The sequence below is a fragment of the Echeneis naucrates genome, chromosome 23 (genome assembly GCF_900963305.1).
Source record: "Echeneis naucrates chromosome 23, fEcheNa1.1, whole genome shotgun sequence".
NCBI classification, from domain to species: domain Eukaryota; kingdom Metazoa; phylum Chordata; class Actinopteri; order Carangiformes; family Echeneidae; genus Echeneis; species Echeneis naucrates.
In genome coordinates, this window is record NC_042533.1 from 3,284,491 (window position 1) to 3,297,231 (window position 12,741).

Consider the following 12,741-nt stretch of genomic DNA (forward strand, 5'->3'; position numbering starts at 1 on the left):
CAGAGGAGGAGACTACTGCAGGAGCTGCGGCTGAGCCGAGGCGCCGGGCCAGAACACAGTCCATTAGTTTAAAGGCTGGAAAAGCTCACAGGAGCAGTAAGGCAGCTTTTGCCAAAACATCAGCACAATCCTGCGCTGTCTTCAGCGTCCATTCGCAGTATCTGCCGCTCTCTCTGTGTGCTGCGTGAGCTTCACATGTTTTGCACTGAATCCAGATCTATCCATCTGTTATCTACACCGCCAATTCCAGCTGACACTGGGAGAAGACCGGACGAGTCCACACAGGGTTTGAGCCCAGAGGTGTCTTGCTGTCTAACCACTGCTCCACTGCGCCACTTTTGAAAATCACTGGGGCTGAATTTTACCCGTTTATAAATCCAAAATTGCATTGTCGCTGTAACTGAGAGAAAAAGCTACAAGTGGGAAATTCTATTCCCAGGTAATGTTTATTGTGCCGTACATCTAATCTCCTTGTTTTGTTCTCACATGATTATGTATTTTAAATCAGAATGTATCGAGCTGTTTGTTTCTTTATTCAATGATAACGTGATAATGATTTGAACTGTAAACCTCAAATTCAATTTAAAGAATGGATGAGGATGATTAAGCTTTTGCTGCTTTAAATTACAGGGATGACAAAGTAATTTATTTCTCTGAGTGGCTCAAAGTAAATTCAATTGTTAAATCTTAGTAGACTATGACATTTACAAGCCAGTCTATACTTCCACAGTCTGTTTTTTTTCTGCTGTATTACTTTATCATTTACACCCAATAGCTTTTACTCAGAAGAGTCGGGAGGAGGTCAATTAAAGAGAGTGATGAAATTCTTTCATTCCACATTTTCATTTTTCACTCAGGACATTTAATTGATTGTTTTAACGGACTGCACAGCTATAAAGCCAACTATAACTCATGTTAATTCATGGATCCTTTGAGATTGCTAACTTTGGGCAGATGACGCAGTGTAGCTGAGGAATAAGATGCAGCATTTAAGACACAATTGCTGTCAAATAAATGTTTGATTTTATTTTTTGGTTGCACTTTGTGCTCGGCTGCTGCTTTTACTTGCAGTTTATGGATTTGTGCTGCAGCTTTTGAACTATGAACCTTTCTCTGCTGGTGGCTTAAATCTATGGATTTTGTGTCACTTGCAGCTGATTTTTTTAAAATTAATCTCTCCACTTCATGTTTGCAGCCCTCTAAAGCTTTCTTCCCACCTATTGTTGGAAAATGTCTGTCCATGTTGTTAAGTCCATTTCACATGAATTTGGCTCCTTGACTTAACGCAACACGGCACGTGAGCTTACTGGTGCAAAAAAAGAAGTAACATGAGTCATCGTGAGTCCTCTGCAGTGACTTGTGGCATGACTGGACTTGCCCTGATTTGTCTGCAAAGAGGGAGGATGATGATATTTTGCATCCCATTCGTTTGCTTCCAGATATTTTGTAAAAGTCAGAAAAAACTAAAAGCACCACACTCTGTCAGTTTCTGATGTTTATGGAGAGTTGGCTATTAGGAATTGAACGCACTAAAAAGCTGCTCATCGACAGTAAAAAGACCACACAGTCACTATAATTTCGTTATAAAACTCCACAACATTGTGGCACTTGCTGAGTTGATGTTTTGTGCCAAAGGTTTGGGCTTTTTTGGCCAAAACATGCAGCTGATGTCATGGGAGTCGATGTTAATGTTCATGTTCGACCACATCTGATATTTCACTTTAATGGAGGGGTGTTAAGAGGTAACAAGCACAGGGGAGGCAGTTGGGGAGGGGGAGCGAACAAAGAAAAGTTCCCATATTGGTTTCCCCCTCAATCTGACTCCAACATTATCTCCTTTCTACTGATCAGCTTCCCAGATAATGTTGACTTTAATAGCTTCCTCCCTCTGAGTCTGAATTTCTCAGCCTTCCCAGACATCTTTAACCTCCAGCAGGTTTATGAACATCCCAGATAAAATAGTGAAATCGGTACTCTAGCAGCGAGGCCATTTCACACGTGATAAGAATGAAGGCTTTATTAGAAAATGCGAGCTCCCATTTCCAGTTAAAGTGAGGCCTCTCAACCTTTTTTTGTATATTAACAATGAATGCGAGCTAAAAGAGCAACAACTGCAGACATCCAGCAGAAACACTCATGTTTGCTGCTATTTTGCCTCTTCTAAAAGCAAAAGCTGCTTTCAGTGAGATATCTCTGATGAAACCCAATTTATGCTTCCTGCCAAGGACAGAAAAGTTTGGAAAACAGCAGCTTAACATATTTAAAGTGAAGAATTTTCCCTCAGGAGTTGGTGGAGAACAAAACAAAGCTACAGGCAGAAAAAGTATTAGATTTAGATAAACAAACACAGCTCAAGTATTATAAACATTGCAAGGAAATACAACACACTGGGTTGTGAAATGTGCGTTTTGCTGGAACACCACAACAATTGAAAACAGGGGTGTTGGCTTGGTTAGTATAGTACGTTTCGCAGTCCCTGTTGGATTCTGCTCACCTCACCTATTCAGGACAAGTTCCCTCACCTGCTCCTAATCACCAATGGACTCAGGATTTAAGCCTCTCCTGCCGACTCGTGAGGTTTTCCAGCCTGACTCTGCCCCAGAAAAGACTTCGCCTCTTCCATCCAGGGTGGCTCCCCTCCCCCGGATGGCCCAGCCCGTTCACAGCCCGCTGCCAGCACCTTCTCCAGGTCAGTGGCATCCAGCTTTTGGGTCTAAACCCAGAACCTTCACACTGTCAGCTTGATGCATTAGCAGCTAATATTTGCATCCCATTAAAGAGCAGATAAACAAGCTTCTTCTCAAAAAACACTGTCACAGCATGAAAACCCAACAGAGCTTGATAGACCTGCTGTGCCTAGTTACGGTTTCTAAGCTGTGATTGGACAATCACTGTCCGCCATCCCAATGTCATACGGCGACAATAAATCAGTGTTGTTTCCTGCCTGCTCTGCAGCCAACAACTGACCAAGAAATCAGGCGAATAACATCTAAACCGTCCATTAAAGCCGCTCTTTAGTTGTTGTGTAGCTTTAAGTCATTTTTATGAAAAGGCTTGTTTTCTTTGTCTCACAGTCCAGTTTTTAAGGTCATAAACCACCTCCTCAGTAACTCTACCCTCTGTCTGCTTTACGCCGATAAGAATCATCTTTTTAACAAATGTGCTGGCTTTTCTGCTGTTGAATTTATGCCTTGCCAGTTCTGGTATTTGTCCTTTTTGCCAGCTGTTTTCTTTTCCTGAGGTAAATCTCTATAAATCAATGAGAGTTAATCTGCTGAGAAGATTGTGTGCTCGCCCCAGCTATGGGGGCACTCTATCTGCATTGGTTACAGAGCATCCATCAAGAGCTCAATGAAGGCTCCTCGGCACAGTGACACCCTGATCCCCTCTAACCCCATCACCCCAGCCCACCCCAGACCCCCCTCCTCACACTTCTTCATATCATTCTCAGGATAATTAGGGCACGGAGATGAATTTATTTGGAGGAGATAAAATGCAGCCGCTTCAAGAAATGTGTTGAACCGGTCGTTATCTGTTTTACATCCGGTTGTACTTTATCTGGATGTCCTCAGGGGCTTGGCCATGAAACACTTCTTCCTCCTGCGCTGTCTCAAGGGCAGCCGTGTCTTGCTGCATTGGAAAGTTGATCTGATTGCCCCGTCATTCATCATGTAACTTTAACTCGGTGGGGGGGGGGGGGCACAGTGAAGCAGGGTGAAGGCTTCTTTTGCAGTGATATAAAGCTGCGGCTAAATGCGTGCAAATCATCTCGGGGCTCGTTGCAGGAAGGGATGGGATTTTTTTATTTTTTATTTTTTAATTCTTTAAATTCTGTCTCTTCTGTCTGGGAGAGTCTCGCCTAATCGAGCTCACCTGGCTCGAACACGAACACGTACACATTTCTTATATTGAGATCGGCTCATCGTGTATCAGATATGACTCTGCAGGGGGCTGTATCCCTGAAATGGAAATGTTTCACAGTATCTGTGAAGGAGGAACTGAAGAAAGATGGCCTGTTATTTTTCCTGGGTTTGAACCTTGGATGACCCTCCTGTGTTTACCCAGGTTTCCCTGTAGCTCCTCCCTTTATACCCACCATGCCAGACCTCCATTAGCCAACCACTCACCATTTCCCAGGTGAGGACCTTTGTTGACAAGCAAAATATTTCCTGAACTGGATGACATATGTTGAGGAGCTTTACATGCTTCTTCTGCTGAGAGACAACACCAACTGCCCACCAGGTAGCTTGTTAGCTAGTTGTTGTTGTTATTGTTGTTGTTTTTTTCCCAAATACAAAAAATGAAACAAAAGACTTTCTTTGGGCCTTTGATAGGACAGTGTGGAATGACAGATCAGGGGAATGACATGCAGGAAAGTCAGATCGGTGCCTAGCAAATTTCTTAGCTATTGAGTTCCCCAAGATGTTTATTTAATACCAAGAGTGGTTGGTATCTTTGCATCTGCAAAAATCAACATTCAGTATCTGCCGTATGATTAAGGTTGTTTAAATACAGGCTGTCAGATAAAAAGGCATGAACAACACATTTCTGTGACCGATCTGGTATTGTGTGCTGCAAAATGGTGCAATATGGCTTCTCTGTGTGTTGTTGCTCAAACTGAGCGTCAGTACTCGGGCTTGTGTCGCGCCGAGCCTCCTCTTGCTAGTCGCCACCTCTCCTCAGGCTCAGCGGGCTGCTTCTGAAAGGAGGCCAGCGGAGACCACACGGGGAGATGGAATCAAAGAAAACATGTCCGACAAACACAACCAACAATCTGCCGATGTAGCCTTTCATCTGCTTCACTCAGGCACTGGGAAGGCGTGAGGAGCATTCAAAAACAGCTCTGGTGTCGTGGGGGGGGGGGGGGTGCTGCTGAATTAGCTCCTTCGTGGGACTAAATTACGACTGTACACTGATGAATCCAGGCTGTTAATAACCTTCTGTTGCTGAGTAAAGATGTAATTCCTTTGTCAAGCACTGTTAAGATTGGGTCAGGCAGGTCAGCCTGGACAGTGGTGTGTCTAAGTGCCAAAGAAAAGTGGGGGGGGGGGGGGGCGGGATCACTGGTCCAAGATGACTCCATTCCCTCCTATTGTTCATCATCTTGAGCGTCTTCTTTCCATTCGAGAAGCGTGAAGAAATGACTCAAAACTCAAACATCGCCCCCAAAGGAACTCCTCACTCACAAAGAATGTCCAAATGAGTGTGAGGGTCTCAAACATCAGCGCCGCTCTCTTAAAACAATGTCTGAAATTCTCCAAAGGGGGCGAACACGCAGACGAGGCTGGCTTGATTTTCAGCCGGCAGCGGAACTGTGCTGGTGGGAAACTGAAATAATGTCTAATAGCAGTTTAAGGTTACACTTTGTGTTTTAATAATTTGACTGTGAGCCAGAGGGCGGTTTAGTTGTAATGGGCTGGAGCCGTGCTCTGCGATGGGCTCGGGTATGGCGATTAGCCGAGGGGGTGGGGGGTTTACAGATGAATCCTAGCCAGCGCAATGTTTCAGCTCCCTGCCGGCGTAAACTGTGGGTGGCAAAGAGATAAAACACAAAGCAGACTCGGCATTGTTTATGCTGCCTGTTTGTGGCCTGCATCCACGGAGGGGCACGGCCCTTATGTGTCTGTTATGTAGCACCAGGATGCTAAAACCTCCTACGCAAAGAAAGACAAGTAATAACACAGCTTTTGTAGAGCAGCTGAGAAATACAGCTACCTGTCTGAAGGAAAAAATCTATTATAGCAGATTTATTTCTTCCTAAACTTTACAAAAATAGTTGAATGGCACAAGGTTAACATAATATATATATAAAAAAATACCAACTTCTTCTCCACCTGGGGAGACAGGACAAAGCATTCTCCACTGGAGGTCTGTGGTTAAGTAACTGCGCTCACAGTCCACCTGTCCCCCATGCCCCGAGCACCCGGGGGTCAGCCACCAGAGAGGTGGTCCCGCATGGCTCCATCCACACCACGGGCCCACCCTATCAACGCTAAACAGTGTGAAACAACACAATAACCAGCAGCCTGTCCAAATGTCAGCCGGGACGAGCGCTTGCTTCAAAAACGACCACCACCAAGAGTCACCTCGCTGTGTGGTCTCCCCATGAAGACGCCTCATCAGATTATTGTTGTTTTTTTTGGGCTATTGGAACTTGTAATTCAGATTTTGAGCAACGTCTGAGTCACATCTTAGTTATAGAAAGCTCCCGAAAAAACAAGATCAGTCAGGAAAAAACAAACAAAACTAAATTTGTTGACATTGACGTCTGAGTACTTTCCTGCCAAGGCCATTTCCAGAAAACGCTTCAGCATGATGCATGATGAGGTATCACTAGTTCTTATTGACTGCAAAGTCAAGGAGACCCCTGACGTCATTGGAAGTCCTTGACTGAAATTTTAACCATAAAAAAAAGACATTTCAGAGATGATTCAGGTCTAAACGTGTCACAGGGCAGTATCAGCTGCTTTTATAAGATTCTCCTCCTGATGCTTAAGTTATTTTCTTTTAAAAAATTTACTCAGTATAATTATCTTATTCCTTTCCTCATTTAATATCACTTAATATTTTTACTTCTAACTTCTAAAATAGCTTCATTATTGATCCCTGACCTTCATTATTCTTTCTTGTTTGAAGATACTGAATTAAGCCTGCCTCAGCTGGAAATGGGTTTTTCTGACTTGCTAGTATTTTTTTAATTTTTTTTAATTCAATTATTTTGAGGAAATGAGGGAGTAGGACTCAGTGCAGGCAAATGACTTGATGCAAATGGGTGCAGGAGATTCTGCAACTCTCTGAGGTCAATGTTTGTCTAGTCATGTCAAAATATATAAGTCTTCCTTTGATATTGCGGGTTAACAGCACATAATATACTGCTTCCATTTTATGTTACAAGTGGAGCTCACAGCTCTGCATCATGAGTTTATTTAGATACTATAAATCCAACATTTGTCACTTTTTGTCTGGAAAAGTGATGCAGGGACTGAATAAATTAAATAAAACTGAAGCTGTTACCTTTTTTATAAAGTGATTTGCCAACATGCCCCCCTCTACTGAAGATTTCTAAAAAAATGCTTGGCCATGTTTGGAATCACTTCATTTCTGCAGAGGATTAATATCGCGACACTTTGGTGGTATCGTGCAACCAGAACCCTCTCTACTGTTCCACACATAAATCTCACAGAGCGTGACTAAACCGGCAGTAACAGGAGCCGAGGCCGGCGGTCCCCGCGGGCCTCGGCCCTGCATGTCAGCGTTTCAGACCGCTCTGCTGTAAGGACAGGCTCCAGAACCTCGCCGGGCCCCCGGAGACCCTGTGAAACCAAACAGTGAGGTCAGCTCCGGGCTCCCATCTCACAGTGAGGATTACACAGAGACACATACACATGCAAAGAGCTCAGACCGCTGAGACCGAACTTGGATTAAGTCATTAAGGGTATCGTCCCCTTAAACCTCAGCCAGGGACTTTCTCTGTAAAAAGATATTCTCTTCTCACAGCAATTGACTTTCTATTTGGAAGCAGAGCTGCCAGGCCCGTCCTGCCCTTTATTTCGAATTGACGGTTAATTTCAGCAGCAGATTACGACTCATTATTCATTATTAACCTCTTTTCTCTGGAGAAATGTTGTCATTGTCTCAATAAATGTCTCCCTGGCCACAAGAAGATGAAATAAAATAGCTGCAAGGGGCCAACGGATGTTTCCCCGTCAATAATATTACACCCGTCTGACCGTTTCCCTGCATGCACCTGCACTACACACGCACAATGAAACTCAATCTCCAATAACTTCCACAACAGTAACACTAGATTTTTTTTATTATTGTATCAAACAGGTGGTGATGACCTTGAAGGGAAGGGCGATGCATGGCACCAGGCATGCTGAAAGAGGCGTGCACGCGAGTGGCACCTCAGATGGGACAGTTGATCCCTGTTTGTTTTCAGCTGGCTCTTTTCCTGAGCCACGTGACCGACCTTCAGAATAAAAAAGCTGGCCGTGCACGCCGGCAGGGAGGATGCACACAAACATGTATACGCTCGCACACGCCAAACTGCAGACGCACAATCATGGATGCTCAATTACCGTCTCCCGTGTTTAGACAGTAATGCTAGTCCGCGGGGGTTTTTTGGTGTGGAGAGAAACCTGTTCAGAATAATTCATGCGAGTGTCAAAAGTGGGAATCTCAGGATTCTCTTACGTTTTGTGAGGCCACACACGTTTGGATGGACCCACACTCAAGCCCATTTGTCAACATTATAGCGATCAATTGTAAATCACATTTCATTTATTGCTTTCAGCCTAGTCAAGACAATCGTAAATTTTGTCTTCTGAGGGTAAACGGATAGCTGGCTGATTGGGAATGTACATGAAAAATATTTGATCCCTTCATGAAGTTAATTGAATAGATAATCTCTGGTTAAAGCCGTCATCCATTATTGTTTTTCCAAGCTTTAAAACACATGAAGGGGGGATGCAAGAGGGGATAACCTGCTCTGTTATTCCACGTCTTTGATGAGCAGTTTCTGTGTCTGATTTCCCAGACTGAAGGATTATTAAGCATTACGAGGCCTGATATACGGTTTCAGAAGCGGAGACAACTCAGCATCAGTCGTTGAAGTTCATTGATAAGAAGAAACAAGCTCAAATCTGTTATCGTCTGCTGGTTTCCTGCAGAAGATAAATGTGGATTCAAGTGATTTATTAAAAAAAAAAGAAAAAAAGAAGACATGTATTGACTAATAATAAAATGTACACTTGGAGAAAGATGAAATGTGAGGCCATGTTATCCAGAACAAGTCAAAAAATGACTTTCATTTTTGAGATTTTTTTTTTTCCACTCACTGACTACGTACTCTATAAAGCAACTATTATTTTCAAAGATATTCAGGCTCCAATGATAGAAAACGAGGCACATTATATCTTTAATCAGTTATAAAAGTGATGAGACTGAACCCAGCTCTATTCAGAACATTTCAAACACAAAAAGTTTTGGGTAAACTGAATAGATCCCACAAAGTCCATGTCCAATGATGTTGACTTTGGATGACATGCCTTTGGCTGACGGTCCAGTTTTTGAATCAACAGGATAAAACGCTGGTTTTGGGTAACAAAGCGTCTCTCCATAATGGCTGAGCCAGACATGGCTGTGTTCTTTACCCACTGTGGCTTTATGGCTATCATGTTAATGCCTGCATCCAGCCAAAGCTCCCGTGCCCTTTGCTATCTGCTGCTTTCACCATAGACCCCCATATAACCAATTATACAGCGCAGCAGTGCCTCTTTTCTCACTCGTCAACGCCGACATTTATCAATATCCTGTTAGTTTCTCTTGGAGCCAAACGCTTTATCCCCGCCAACCCCCCCCAAGAAGTCTGCCGTTGTTGTTATTCGGGAGTCTAATATTCATTGTAACAAAACGCGCTTTGTTCTCGGCTGAGACACTTAAGGAAAAACTAATATTGGCGGATCATTGTCACCGCGGTTGCCATGGCTACAGTCACACTTGCTGATGACTGGATTCACTCTGTGTTATCGCTGGCCTTCGTTCCCGACTCCCAAAGGCGGTGTGATATTAGCGATAGTGATGTTCCACCGTATCATTTACCGGCTGCAGCATCAAAGCAAGGACGCAAAAAAAAGAAAAAAGAAAAAGAGACACTTCATTGATTTCCTCACTTTTGAGAAATGTCCCCTTGTTGTGTGTATCCCGTCAGAAGGTACATGAATAAGAGCTGGAGTGAGACGCAGAGGGCCAGACAGAGGCCACCGGGGTCAGCGTCTCAACCTCACCGGCCAGACAAGGGGTCTCCTATCGTCTGCTGCCGGGTCAAGGCCAGCGGCCCCCTCTAAGTCCCCGTCAGCGGCTCTGTCTGGAAGGCAGATAGGGATACACACCAAAAACACACACAGCCTGAGTAGCGTCGGGCTAATCCATCTCTCTCCTGGATGAGGACAGAATCAATCAGATCACTCTGAACTAAATCACCATCAGCTGTCAGCTGATAAGCCACAGATGGACGTTCTCAGTGAGCAGAGAGTCGAGCGAATGACAGAAAAACGGGGACGTGAACAGCTGTTGAGACCTGCAGCCCCCCCCCTCCCGAACACACACACACACACACACACACACACACTGGTGTTTCTTCCTCTTTAGTCCATACTAAACACTCACTTGTTCCTCTTTGAGTCCATTTGCAGGAGCAACACTTTAAGCCTGTCTATCAGTACCAGTCCATTTGCAAAGAGCGTCTGACATTGCCTGGCCGGTGTGCGACGCTCTCATAACGTCTCGTAATGTAACGCTCTGAGGTCATGGAGAGTTGGCCGGCGAGCGGGCAAGTTAGCGAGCTCTTTCCCTCGCTAATTGATGCACTTCAGCCGCTCGGCCTTTGAACTGAATCCCTGCATCGTCCACCAGAGAGAAGGCAGATGCCATCAGTGTCCCCCCCCCACCCCTGCCCCCTTGCTCTCTCTCTCTCTTTTTTATTTTTTTTTTCTGCCTTTGAAACTCAAACCCCCCGTCTAACCCTCAGCTCAGGGCACGAGTGAGAGGAGCCTCCTGTTAGCTTAGCTCGAGAGGCAGCTACTCCCTCCCGCTTGTTTTTTTTTTCTTCCTCTCTTTCTCTCTCTCTCTCTCTCTAAACCGCGGATGAGTCGAGCCTCTGAGTTTTCAGGGAGCCGGGCCAAGAAGATTAGCTGTGTTTTCAGTGGGAGATGCTATCATGCCGGCGGTTGGGTCCTGTGATACCCGCTGCCTCTGTCTAAGAGCCCCGTTGGCCCAAGGACGGGAGCACTTGTTTGTGCAAGACTTTATCCTCAACTGGCGCTCTTCCAGCCCTGAGCTGTAATGTGCTGAGGGATTTCTAGGACTATGTATTTCGCCATATTACTTCCTATCATTAAAGTAATACAATATTGGAGGAACTCAGCTACGCCCACATTTTTTCATGCGGTTGTTTCATACAGCACTTTAATTTCTCTAGCTCTTCTTGCAGTGTGGTCTTGTGGAATCTAGTGAGATATTAATTCTTTAAAAATTGTAATGTTGGATATGTGGCACAAATCTGAAAAGTGAATTTTAAGCTGTAGTATAGTCCAGTATGTTAACATGTGTTATTGTTATAACATGATTATCATGATATCTGTTTTATGGTCTTAATCTGAGGCAGCATCTTGAAAAAGGAGACAGAGATAAGAAGTTTGTTTCAGTGAAAATGTTGGAGCATGAGCTGAAATAGAAATGGAAGTTTTATAAAGGAGACACCTCATTACTGGACTCACTGATGGAAAAGTCATCTCCGGAAAGTAGATGGGTTTGCTTTCCTTGGCTAAAGAAGATTACATTTTCAAAATGCTATTAATAGCGTGTGCCTGTATGACATGGGAAATTATTTCTGGCTAGTAATGAAACCGTCTAATAAGCAGCATGACAGAGAAAGAATTTCTCCTCATTGTGACCACCTGTTGCAGTCTGACCTTCCTCTGCACATAAAAAGCCTTTATTTTGTCACTTCCCTGTATTGAACAGAGCCACGTCCGGGTTTTTCTGTACACTGAGATGACAAAGCTCTTCTCATAAAACACAGCACATTAGTCTGAACATATTAGAACCGAGTGACAAGTTAACAGCACGATGTGGTGACTCCATTTCCCCAGTCAGATTACTTTTTTTTTTTTTTTTCCCTACTCATTCACCAACTCCGTCAGTAGACCGGCAATCCTGGAGGTCAAAAGGTTGTGATCCCAGGTGAGGCATTGTCATCGGGCCACAGTACTTAACCCTTGATTGGCTAATTCATACTCCAGGTGGAGCTGGATTATACACGGTGTGTCCGTCACGCTGCTAAGGGTTTCCTCTACAATGGCCCAATGAGCGTGTAGCCTGTCTCAGACAGGAGGTCCAGTTAAACCGAGGGGGGTGGAGGGGCGGGGGCGAGAAGAAAAAGAGGTCCTGCGGTTCATGTTCATTATCGGCTCTGTTTGTGACCTCCATGTCAGCACTAGATCCAACTGGATCGGTCTTCTCACACCTGCTGGAGGGAGAAAAATCACATGGACACGGCCTGAATGAACAGACTCCTGTATGAACTGCAAGAGAACCTGAAACCAAAAAACAAAAATCCAGATCAGCTGAAGTCAGGATATAACAACAGTGGCAAAAGATAAAGCAGTAATTCAGATGTTTCAAGCATTCAGCAAACCGTCATTTATTCTCTGCTTTAAATGAAATACTTTCATTCTTATTATTTGGTCAGCGTTTTTTTTCGGACACGTCCTGCTCATCCATCATATAAAACTGTCAGTTTATACGTAGAAAAGTACATGAGTTGAATTCCTCCTTTTAAAAACAGCAAAACCTCCATAGTCCCATAAATCTGTGTCACATTGGCACTTTCATTATCTCCTTTCCACTTTCACTTCCTGAGCACATATTCAATTATTCACCTGAGAAAAAAGGTGTTTGAATCTCTGAGTGGGACTAGAGGAGATACTGGCTGTCCCTGCTGGGACCGCGTTCTACTTCATCGTCTGGATTATTGAGGTGCTTCCAAAGTGCAGCAGGCGTTTTTTTAGACTTTTTGAAGCATTGAATTGTGGCTGTAATCGGCAACGCAGGGAGGTTTTGTCAATTGGTTATTTTCTAGCTGGATGCTGAGATATTGCTCTTTAAACTCATAATATGACAGAGAAACGGTTCGATATTATTCCCCTTCTTCATGATGTTACAGAAACAGCACATAGT